The sequence below is a fragment of the Cryptomeria japonica genome, chromosome 7, assembly GCF_030272615.1.
Source record: "Cryptomeria japonica chromosome 7, Sugi_1.0, whole genome shotgun sequence".
Taxonomy (NCBI): domain Eukaryota; kingdom Viridiplantae; phylum Streptophyta; class Pinopsida; order Cupressales; family Cupressaceae; genus Cryptomeria; species Cryptomeria japonica.
The window spans coordinates 545,483,252-545,495,474 of NC_081411.1; positions in this window are offsets into that span (position 1 = coordinate 545,483,252).

The following is a 12,223-nucleotide window of genomic DNA, read 5'->3' on the forward strand; positions in this document are numbered from 1 at the left end:
AGAGAATAGTCATCCCTACTGACAATACAGATGATCTCTGATACACTACTTGGTGCAAATCATAATATAGGTAGGCCAACATGCAAGATCCCCATGCGAATCGATTCCCCACCATAACCAACTGCTCAAGGAGATGACCCCATCCAATGGATAATCCCTTTGACCTATGGCAAGGACAAAGGAAACCCCTAACGAATCTGGCAAGCATAGTAGGTAATGTGGCGTAACCTAGATCTAACATCTCGTGCCATGTAATGTCACATCCGCCAACCTCATCACCATCAAAAAATCATCGAAGTGCATCTATACCACCCTGCTCACTAAGATCATAATAAACAAACTCTCCCATCATGGGGATGTGCAGTATCTGATATACATCCTTGAGGGTAACTGCCATCTCTTTGGTCAGTAAGTGGAAGGTATTATTCTCACTATGCCAACACTAAGCCAATGTTGTCAGTAATCACCAGTTAATCAAAGGTCGGGGCATATCAAGGAGGGAAGATAAGCCACACCTATCGATGTGGTCTCGTTCCTCTTAACTAAGCTAGGGTATCATCATCGACATCTTCAAGAGGTGCTCCTGAGACTAGAGGACACTAAAGGGATCTGATGTAGGATCATCCCCGGTTCACGACAATCTTGCATCAACCAATAACATTTTCTTTTTGCATTTCTAGTTTTCCTTTCTATATGTCCAGGTTTTGGCTCACTGGATCTTGTGGAGTTGTATTCTAATCAAAGACTTGATCATCTTTCTTTCTTTCAAACTGCATCTCTTTTGGATCACTTTTCGGCAAGATATCGCTACCGGGTTTCATGACAGTTTCTTGTTATCGGTTCCTTTGTTACCGATTGCCTAAGACCTATTCTGGTGATCTACCGGAACCCATTCCAAATCTTGTGAAGCCTTGGATGTTGATCTTGATGTTTCTTGGCATGTGGCAGACCTTCTACATTTCACCCTTTTTATTTTTTGGAGGAATCCCTTGGCGGAGACCGACCTTGTTCATTTTTGCACGTTAGGTCTTGTTCTTCTGGTTTTGATCCCTTTTGGGATGACTGGATCCTTTGGATCGATATATATATTTGTAATCATGCTTTAGATGAAATCAACTAGAGAATTAAAAAGTATCGAATAGCTAGACTATACCTAGAAGATAGATCTTTCGATTCAAGGTCCCGGTATGACCTATTCTACCTAGCCTGTGTGCCAGTATGTTGTAATCTAGTTGTTACCAGTTGGATGTAATGAAATTTCATGCAATAAAACTATCTCTTCTGCATTCCCTCCATCATATCTATGTGTTTCTGGTGTGTTTACTCTTGCTGACCAGTTTGGAATGATCTCATTGAGGTCCCTCCTTGTCGATGACTTCTTCAAGTGGTATCAGAGCGAAGTTTTGTTCCAGAGGTTGCGTGTCCTAAATTTTTGTTGTAGGGTGGCAGATTGCAAATCTGACCTGCAATTGCAGAGGACTAGTGGGGATCAATGGTACAAAGAGGAACTAGGAATGGTGGAGCACATGGGAATGCAGACCCTACTGTAATGGAGATGTTGTGAGGAATAGCAGCCCAGTTAGAAGCCATGGAGATAGCCCAAAGAAGAGGCCAACATATTGAGGATGTGAGTGAAGATGAAGGAGAAGAAGCCCTGACAGAACAAGTGAACCTACCGATAGTTGATCTGGAGGAGGAAAAGTTATTTAAGGGTTTTGAGTAGGGTGAACACTAAACCTCATTTTACCCCACCAAAATATGATGGGAAGTTAGATTCAGATGAATTGATGGATTGGATCTTGGAGATGGAGAAGTATTTTGATTTTGAAAACACTGCAGAAGAGAGGAAGGTGAAATATGCATGTACCCGGTTAGAAGGTCATGCATCTCTTTGGTGGGAGAACTTGCAACTTGATAGGAAAAGAAGAGGTAAAGAAAAGATTAAGACATGGGATAGGATGATTTCTAAGTTAAAATCAAAGTTTGTCCCGATGAATTATCAAGTAGATTTGTTCTGGAAGTTAAAAAATCTGAGACAGAAGGAATCTAGGGTGAAGGAGTACACCGAAGCATTTTACAAGCTTAAAGAAAAGATTAAGACATGGGATAGGATGATTGCTAAGTTAAAATCAAAGTTTTTCCCGATGAATTATCAAGTAGATTTGTTTCGGAAGTTACAGAATCTGAGACAGAAGGAATCTAGGGTGAAGGAGTACACCGAAGCATTTTACATGTTGATGATGAAGTTGAACAAATTGCAAGATATTTGAACAGATTGTGGCTGTCTATACAAGATGAACTTAGTATGATCAAATTGGAGAGTGTTGAAAAGGCTTACTAGTATGTAATAAAGGCTAAAGAGAAATTGAACAAAAGGTATGAGCAGAGATAGAGAAGTAGAGGTGGAAGGTTTACCAAAGGAAGATTTCAAGTAGGAAGAGGATATACCAGAGGATGAGGAACTAGTATAGATTAGAACAAGGACAAGGAAGTGAGCAAGGAAGGTAATTCATACCCAAAGGATGATAGAAATTTCTACCAGAGGAGAGAACTGGATGGTTACCAGAATGATAACTTTGGAAGACAAGACAAAAGGAAAATAAGAGGAACCTGCTTTAAATGTGGAGGAGAAGGACACCATGTATTTGAATGTAAGAAGAGAGAGGCTACCAGAATAGTAGTAGTGGTGAAAGAGAACCCCACTAGATCAGACAATAAACCGGAAGATGGAGAATTGTTGATGACGAGGAGAGATTTGTGTTATACTGGAGGAGATGAAGAACCCTTGCAGAGGAAGAACCTGTTCAAGACCAAATGTAAGGTATCCAGTAAGTGTTGTAAAGTTGTTATTCATAGCAGTAGTTCAAATAATCTTGTTTCAGAAGAGATGGTGAATAATTTGAAATTGGAGAGATTGAAACACCCTAATCCTTATTAGATAGCATGTATTTAGGATGAACATAAGTTGTTAGTAAGTGAACACAGTTAGTAAAATTGAAAATTGGGGATTATCATGATGAGGTTTTGTGTGATATTATGCCTATGGATATTTGTCATATTGTATTGGGAAGACCTTGGCAGTTTGATAGACAGACAATACATGATGGGAGGAAGAATACATACACTATTGTGGCTAATGGGATGAAGAAAACCTTGTTTCCTCTGGAGGAACCTTTGAAGAATGAAGTCTATAAAAATACTAGAATCTATTTAGTAGATGGAAGAAAGTTCATGGATGGACTGAGACATGTTTTGCTTTAATTCCTAAGAAGACTGAGAGACCAGAACTGGAAGGAGAACACTCGAAAGAGATAAGAGATTTCCTAACAGAATATGAGGACATCATTTCAGACAATGCACCTGATGGATTGCCACCTATTAGAAGTATTAGTCATTTCATGGACTTAGTTCCCAGAGCTAGTTTTCCTAGCAAAGCTTCATACCAGTTGACACCGATAGAGAATGAAAAATTGAATAGACAATTAAAGGAGCTATTGGAGAAAGGTTTGATCAAGGAAAGTTTGAGCCCTTGTGCAGTACCAACAATATTAGCACCTAAGAAGAATGGAGAATGGAGGATGTGTACCTATTCAAGAGCAATAAACAAGATCATAGTGAAATACCAGTTTCCTTTGCCTAGGATGGATGACATAATGGACTACTTGAGTGGAGAAAAATACTTTACAAAGATGGATTTGAAGAGTGGATATCATGAGATCAAGATCAGAGAAGGTGATGAGTGGAAGACAACATTTAAGACAAATGAAGGACTATATGAATGGTTGGTGATGCCTTTTGGATTGACTAATGCACCGAGTACTTTCATGAGGCTGATGAATGAGGTATTGAAGAAATTATTGGGTAAGTTTGTTATTATGTATCTGGATGACATTCTGATTTTCAATAAGACAAAAGAGGAACATTTGTTGCAGTTAAAACAGGTTTTGTAGAGGTTGAGAGAAGAGAAGTTGTTGATCAATATCAAGAAGTTCACTTTCATGAAGGATGAGTTAGTCTATTTAGGATTTGTGATATCTGAGGATGGTTTGAAGATGGACCCCGAGAAAGTGAAATCGATTGTTGAGTGGCCTACACTAGAAAGCATTGGAGAGGTAAGATCATTTGATGGATTGGATAGTTTTTACCAGAAGTTTATCAAAAATTTTAGTTCAGTTTGTAATCCTATGACTGAGACCTTAAGGGGAGATTAGAAGGAATTCAAGTGACTGCCGGAGCAAACAAAATTTTTGAATTGTTGAAATAGAAAGTGACAGAGAAGCCTGTGTTGGCTTTACCAGATTTCAATAAGGTATTTCAAGTGGATTGTGATGCAAGTGGAGCAACAATAGGAGCAGTTTTGAGTCAAGAAGGGAGAGCAATTGCATATTTCAATGAGAAATTGAATGATGCCTGGAAGAGATATTCAGTGTATGATCAAGAATTTTATGCCATAGTTCAAGCCTTGAATAAATGGATACATTAATTGTTGCCTAAGGAGTTTGTGTTGTATACAGATCATCAAGCTTTGTAGTATTTCAATAGTCATGGTAAGTTGAATCAGAGACATATGAGATGGGTAGAGTTCTTGATGAGTTACACCTTTGTGTTGAATCATAGAAGTGGCAAATCTAACAAAGTTCCTAATGCTTCGAGTAGGAGAAACAATTTTCTGATAGAGATGAGAGTGACATTATTAGGTTTTGAAGATTTGAAGACCTTGTATGATGAAGACCCAGATTTTGCAGAACCTTGGAAAGCATGTAGAGAACCGGTTATGGTTGATAGGAGAAATGGTTGGATTATTTCATTAAGGATGGGATGTTATTCAAGGGAGTTCAGTTATGCATACCTAAGAGTTCCATGAGAGAGAACCTAATAAAAGAGAAGCATAGTGGAGGTTCAACTAGACATTTTGGCATTGATAAAATAGTTGCATTGGTGAGTGAGTAGTACTTTTGGCCCTAGATTCATAAGGATGTTAAGAGATATGTGCAGAATTATAGAGTTTGTCAAGTTGCCAAAGGTAGTAGTCAAAATGTGGGATTCTATAAAACTTTGACGGTACCGATAAGACCTTGGGAGGATATAAGCATGGATTTTGTACTTGGATTACCTAAGACACCGAGAGGGAATGATTCTATATTTGTGATAGTGGATATATTTCAAAGATGGCTCATTTCATACCTTGTAAGAAGACATCAGATGCCTTGCATGTAGCAGACCTATTTTTCAAGGAAGTGGTAAGATTGCATGGATTACCTAAGAGCATAGTTTCAGACAGAGACACTGAGTTTGTAGGCTATTTTTGGAGAATTCTTTGGAAGAAGATGAAGAAAGATTTGAAGTTTAGTTCTACTTTTCATCCACAGACTGATGGATAGACATAAGTAGTTAACCAGAGTTTGGGAAACCTGTTGAGATGTTTAGTGTGAGATAAAACTGGAAGTTGGGATTTGATCCTTGCACAAGTAGAGTTTGCCTATAACAATTCAGTGAATAGAAGTACCAAAAAAACACCTTTTGAGATTGTTACTAGAGTGAATCCTAGAGGAATAGCAGAATTGAGAGACATTAGTAGTGAAGACCGAAAGAGTTCAAAAGCAGAAGAATCTGCAGATCACATGGCAGCATTGCATATTCAAGTTAGACAACATTTGGAAGACATGTATAGAAAATATGAGGAGAAGGGAGATGAGAAGAAGAGACATAAGGAATTTGAAGTTGGTGATGAAGTGATGGTATACTTGAGAAAAGAAAGATTCCTAGTTGGAACTTATAATAAGTTGTAGATGAAAAAGTTTGGACCTTGTAAGATCTTGAGAAAGTTCAATTCCGAAAATGCATATGAAGTAGAGATACCTGATAGTCTAAGTATTTTACCTATATTCAACATTGGAGATCTTCATGAGTACCATGAACCAAAATTTAGTGAGGACAATATTGCAGGGCTTGAGAGATAATTACCCCGGAAGGAACCAAATTAGATTGAAGAGATTTTGGACAGTAGGATTGGGTGTAGTACCCGGAATAGTCAATACAAAGAATATCTTGTGAAGTGGAGGAGTAGACTAGTTGAAGATTCATCTTGGATTTCTCAAGTAGAGTTAAACCGCCTTGTTTTCCCTCTAACCCCAGCAAAGTGAGAGCCTCACTTTTTCATTAACCTTGGATGTTTGATGCAGGAGCATCCCCGGTTCACAACAATCTTGCATCAACCCAAAATATTTTCTTTTCTGTTTTGTTTTCTGTTTGTAGTTCCAGTTTTCCTTTCTTTATGTCCCAATTTTGGCTCACTAAATCCTATAGAGTTGGATTCTACTCAAAGACTTGATCGTCTTTCTTTCTTTCAAACCACATCTCTTTTGGATCACTTTCCAGCAAGATATCGCTACCGACTTTCATGACAGTTTTTTGTTACTAGTTCCTTTGTTACCGGTTCCCGAGACCTATTCTGGTGATCTACCGAAACCTATTTTGAAGCTTGTGGAGCCTTCGATGTTGATCTCGATGTTTCTTGGTATGTGGCCAATCTTCTACGTTTCACCCTCTAGATTTTTTAGAGGAATCTCTTGGCAAAGGCCGACCTTGTTCATTTTTGCACGTTAGGTCTTGTTCTTTGGGTTTTGATCCCTTTTGGGCCGAATGGATCCTTTGGATCGATATATATATATTTGTAATCATGATTTAGAATGAAATCAGTTAGATAATTAAGAAGTATCGAATATCTAGACTATGCCTAGAAGATAGATCTTTCGATTCAAGGTCTCGTTGTGACCTATTATACCAGGCCTGTGTGTTGGTATGTTGTAATCCGGTTGTTACTAGTTAGATGTAATCATATTTCATGCAATAAAACTATCTGTTCTGCATTACCTCCATTATATCTATGTGTTTTTGTTGTGTTTACTCTTACTGACCGGTTTGGACTGATCTCCTTGAGGTCCCTCCTCACTGGTGACTGCTTCAGGCTCCTGCAATCAAATCATATCAGTAACTCAATTTATCTATCTATTAATCAAGCTATCAATCAATCTATCAATCTATCTTGATTAGGTGAGATTTCTATCAAATCTTGTTGAGCCCTTATCAAGTGACTCTCATCTATCATGAGGTCGTAGTCAATCCTATCTTATTAGGCACACAAATTGAGATAATCGAAACTAATCATCAATCGTCATCAATCGGAAGAATCCAAATAAAAAAATTTCAAAAATTTGATACTGAGCATCAAGTTTGACTTATTTTTATCCTATCGAAATCAAAAAGCAAACTTTTCAGCAACATTGGTCGCTTTTGTTGAGAACTGCAATGTATGGTGGGCCCAATGCAAGAATTTTAACATTATCAAATCATGCAATCTTATTGGCATATTTTTTTGCATTTTGGCCTCGGTGGTTGTGCTCGCTTGAGCAACACCTTTGGCACCGATGCCCACGTTGTTCACTGTAGCACCAACCTCGACGTTGATGTTGTCCATCGTTATGCTGGTGGTGCTCAGTTCGGTGCCCATGGTGTCCATCGTGGCATCAACCCTGCTTGGCCCGACATCCATTATGGTGTCGGCGACGCTCGGCTCGGTGCCCATGGTAGCAGCCCTGGCGCTGACGGTGCCCCTCTCAGCATCCATGGTAGCTATTGAGGCACCGACGACATCTGTAGTGCCTGTCGCCATGCTTGAAGCATTTGCGGTGGTGACCTCAGTGCCACTGATGGCGCCACTGGTGGCGTCACCCTCCCACCAAAATTGAAATATTTTTTTAAAATGCAGAAATTTAATTTTTTTTTTAAAACGAAAAAACCCATTTTAAAATGCGAAAAAACTAGTAGGAAAATACAAAAAATTTAAACACCCACATGCTAAGAATGAATAAAATCATTTTTTTTTCTAAACTAGCTATATTTTTTCAAAAATCAACTAAAAATTGAACAAAGGTGGGTTTTCTTGAGGTACGTACCAATGGACCATAGGTTGCGGGACACTCATGTCGTCGAACTTGCTCAAATCTGTTTCTCCAGAGAAAATTTTTAACAACTCAAATGCACAAATGAGGAGTGGTAAAGTGATTTTCACTTTTTAAACTCAAAGTGGGGCATTTAAGTGAGATTTTTATCTCACTTATTTTTAATCATCTAATCAACTAATTAGACTGGCAGGGCAACATTTTGAAATTTCCTATCAAGAAATGAATCGGATCAACTTTAAAAATAATTAAAAATCATAAAATCATCAAAAAATCAAAAACATTATAAAATTTGAAAAAAATCAGAAAATAAAAAAAAATCAAGAAAAATTTAAAAAAAAATAAAAAAATTATCTGATTCATCTCCCGAGGGGGCATCCTCGTATCATAATTTATCAATCAACATCTTGGGTATGATATTGAATTATGTCCACATAAAATCAAAATTTATCGTATCAAGATCAAATCCGCATCAAATCAAAATTTATTGTATCAAGATCAAATCCGCATCAAATCATATCAACAACATTATCGAATCGAGATTTTCTTTGAATCTATGCGTCGTCACACATCGCTTCAAAGAGAGGAAAAATGTATACACCTAAAAATGGTTTGAAGATAATTGATTAAATACTCAGTTATTTAATTAATCCCCCTTCCCAATTAATTAAATTCTTAAGTAATTTGATTATTTTCCCTATTCATCTACTTGTAAATAAATCTAAATGATTTATTTATATAGTCCATTTCACATCTCCCTTTTGATTAATTAATTCTAAATTAATTAATTCCCTCCATTGAAATCAATTCTTCTAATCCCATTATTAAAATTAACAAATCCAAGTTTGTTGAGATTAATTATCCATTTTCTCAATTATTTGAATCTCAAAATTAAAATTGAGCACATGGCTCCTAACTTCTAACCATCTAGCCTAGCCACCCCCTAACCTAACACATTCTATCTAATCATGGGTTTAACTAACCCTATCCTATCTTGCACATCCTAACCTCCTGTGGGTTAGATATCCCCTCCTTGAGACACATGGCACTTTGGCCACATGTCTTCTCCCCTGGACACTTGCCCTCTCATGAGCAAGGTTCCTTGACACTTGTCACCACACAGATGACATGTGTCCCTCCCTCCAACCTCTTCTCCAACTTCCTCAATTCTAACCCTTGACATCTTCAGATCGAATTTAGATCATCGATTCTTGCCACCTCATCTTTCACTTTGAAATTCCTATAAATACCCCTTATTTTGGAGCAATAAAGATCTCTTGCATTCATAGTTTTTGCATACTTACTATAGGCATTTTATATCATAATCATCTAGCATAACTGATATATAGATCAATATTAGTATGTTTAGAATAGTTTTTAGCATGTTAATTTAGTTTCCATTTATCAATCATGTAGCTTAAATCATCATTTTAGCTAAATCATGCATCAATCAATCATGCAGTAAATCACTTGCATTAGCATGAAGTAGCTACTCGACTTTTGAGTGGCCACTTTGGAGGTCATTTCTCCACTAAGAGACAACAAATCCAACACCTTCAAGGTCCTCAAAAATAGAGGAAGATCTGACATCTCAAAGGAGCTTTTGGTTTTCTTTTATTTAGCTTTCAATTTGCTTCACAATTTCATTTATATTGTATCATCTATGTGCTTGTTTATTGCAATTGACCCTAATTTTAGCAACACACATACCATCAACAAACTTCTTACTCAAATCATCATCTCCTCTAAAAATAATATCATCAACAATCAAAATATTATCATTATCAATCTTGAAGTATAAGTTACTATCAGTAGTAGCTTTACAGAATCCCAACTTCATCAAATACCTATCCAATCTGGTGTACCAGGCTCTAGGGGCTTGTTTAAGTCCATACAATGCTTTCTTCAATCTGCATACCATGTCTTCTTCATCTATCAATGGAAATCGATCTAGTTGCTCAATGTAGACTTCCTTTTTCAATTCACCATTCAAAAAGACTGGCTTCACATCCATCTGATATACCTTGAATTTCTTATGAGCAACATATGCAAGAAATTATCTAACAACTTCAATTCTAGCTATCGGAGCAGAAGTCTTCTCAAAATCGATACCTTCCATTTGTGAATATCCTTTACATACTAGTCTTGCTTTGTTTCTAACAACTTCTCCATCTTCATTCAATTTATTTTGGAACACCCATTTAGTACAAACTACATTCTTGTCTTTAGGTCTTGGAACAAGTTCCCATTTATTATTCTTCTCAATCTAATTTAACTCTTCTTCCATAGCTTTTACCCAGTTTTCATCTTTACAAGCTTCAACAACATCTTTAGGCTCAAATTTGGAAATTGAACATATCTCTTCAGCATCAATTCTTCTCCTAGTCATCACACCTTTATTTTTATCACCAATAATCTGATTCTCTGAATGATTTAATCTTACATACTTGGGGGTCTTCTGATTGTTCTGGTTTTCAATCTCTTGAACTTCTTCACCACTAGAAGCATCTGGATTTACTGACTCTTCTGGATCACTCTGTTTCATGCTTGGAGTCTGCACTTGCTTTGAAGTAAAATCCTGATCATCATATTCATATCCGCATGCTCTTATTCTCTTTTCATGACACTCATTACCTTCACATTTGCACTTTCCACTATTCTTCTCAATATTTTGTTGTAACACTGGTAGGATTTTCTCTTAGTAGAGTATCCTAAAAATATTCCTTCATTACATCTTGCATCAAATTTTCCTATATCCTCATCTCTTTTGATATAACATTTGCTTCCAAAGATTCTGAAATATCTAACTGTAGGAACATGACCAAACCATAACTCATAAGGAGTATTATAGGAATCACCTTTATATGCACATGATTTAATGTGTACACAACAGTGCTAACAACTTCTCTCCAATAGATATGTGGAACATTTCCTTCAATCATCATAGTCCCAACAACATCCAAAATAGTTTTGTTCTTCCTTTCAACAACTCCATTCTGCTAAGGGATTCGCGAAGCAGATAGCTATCTCCAGATTCCATGCTTTTCATAAAAGGAATTAAACTCACCGGAAGTGAATTGTCCTCCTCTATCAGATCTTAAATAGTTCATCTTCAATCCTATCTCTGTCTCCACTCTAGCTTTGAATATTTTAAATTTCTCTAGTGCTTCAAATTTCTCCCTTAGAAAAGTGACCCACATCATCTCGGAATAGTCATCAATTAGCAACATAAAGTATTTATCACCCTGCAAGCTTCTCACCTTAGAAGGTCCATATAAATCAGTATGCACAAGATCTAATAACCCATTAGATGTATATATTTTTCTGTTGAATGAAATTCTTGTTTGCTTTCCTAGTTGACATTCTTTACACACTGGATTAGTAGGCTTCACTATCCTAAGTAGATCTATAACAGCTTGGGTAGAACTTATCTTAACCATGCAGCCAAAGTTAACATGACACATCCTTATATGCCACAACCAACTCTCATCAATCTAAGTAATTAAACAACTTTTCTCACCAACATTCAGATGAAAGATATTACCTTTGGTTTTAGTTCTTGATGCAATTTCTATACCAAAGCTATTCAAGATCTTACATCTCCCATTCTTGAATTGTAAATCATATCTATTATCAACCATCGGTCAAAAACTCAAAAGATTATGCTTCAAACCTTCAACATATAAAGCATCATCAGTATTATTCTTATCATAAAGAGAAATAGAACCTCTACCACATATTACACAAGCTTTGTTGTCTCCAAATCTCACTACTTAGCCATTATACTTCTACATATTCACAAATTTACCTTTATCACCTATCATGTGAAGTGAACAACCAGTATCAATCATCCATTCATCTTTCTCTTCAATCTTAGCAACCAAGGCTTTCTCTTCAATAATGCAGCTTGTAGAATTAGTAGGTATTGGATCATCTTCCTTGATAGAAATGAACACAAATTCATCTTCTGAATTCCCTTTCTCAGTCTCATCATCAGTCATCCCTTCATCAACAACATAATAACATTTCTTCTAATATCTATACTTGCGATTAGGCTTGTAAGGCTTATCATACTTTGACACACTTTTTGCTCTTTCAAGACACCTAGAAGCAAAATGTCCTATCTTATTTCATGAGAAACATTTCAAAGGTAACTTCCCTTCATACATACCAGCTCCCTTAGGCAATCTTTTGGCAATACATGCTTCAATCTCTTCCAATTCTCTTTCCTATTCTTCCATCTCTCTCATTTCCCTTTCATA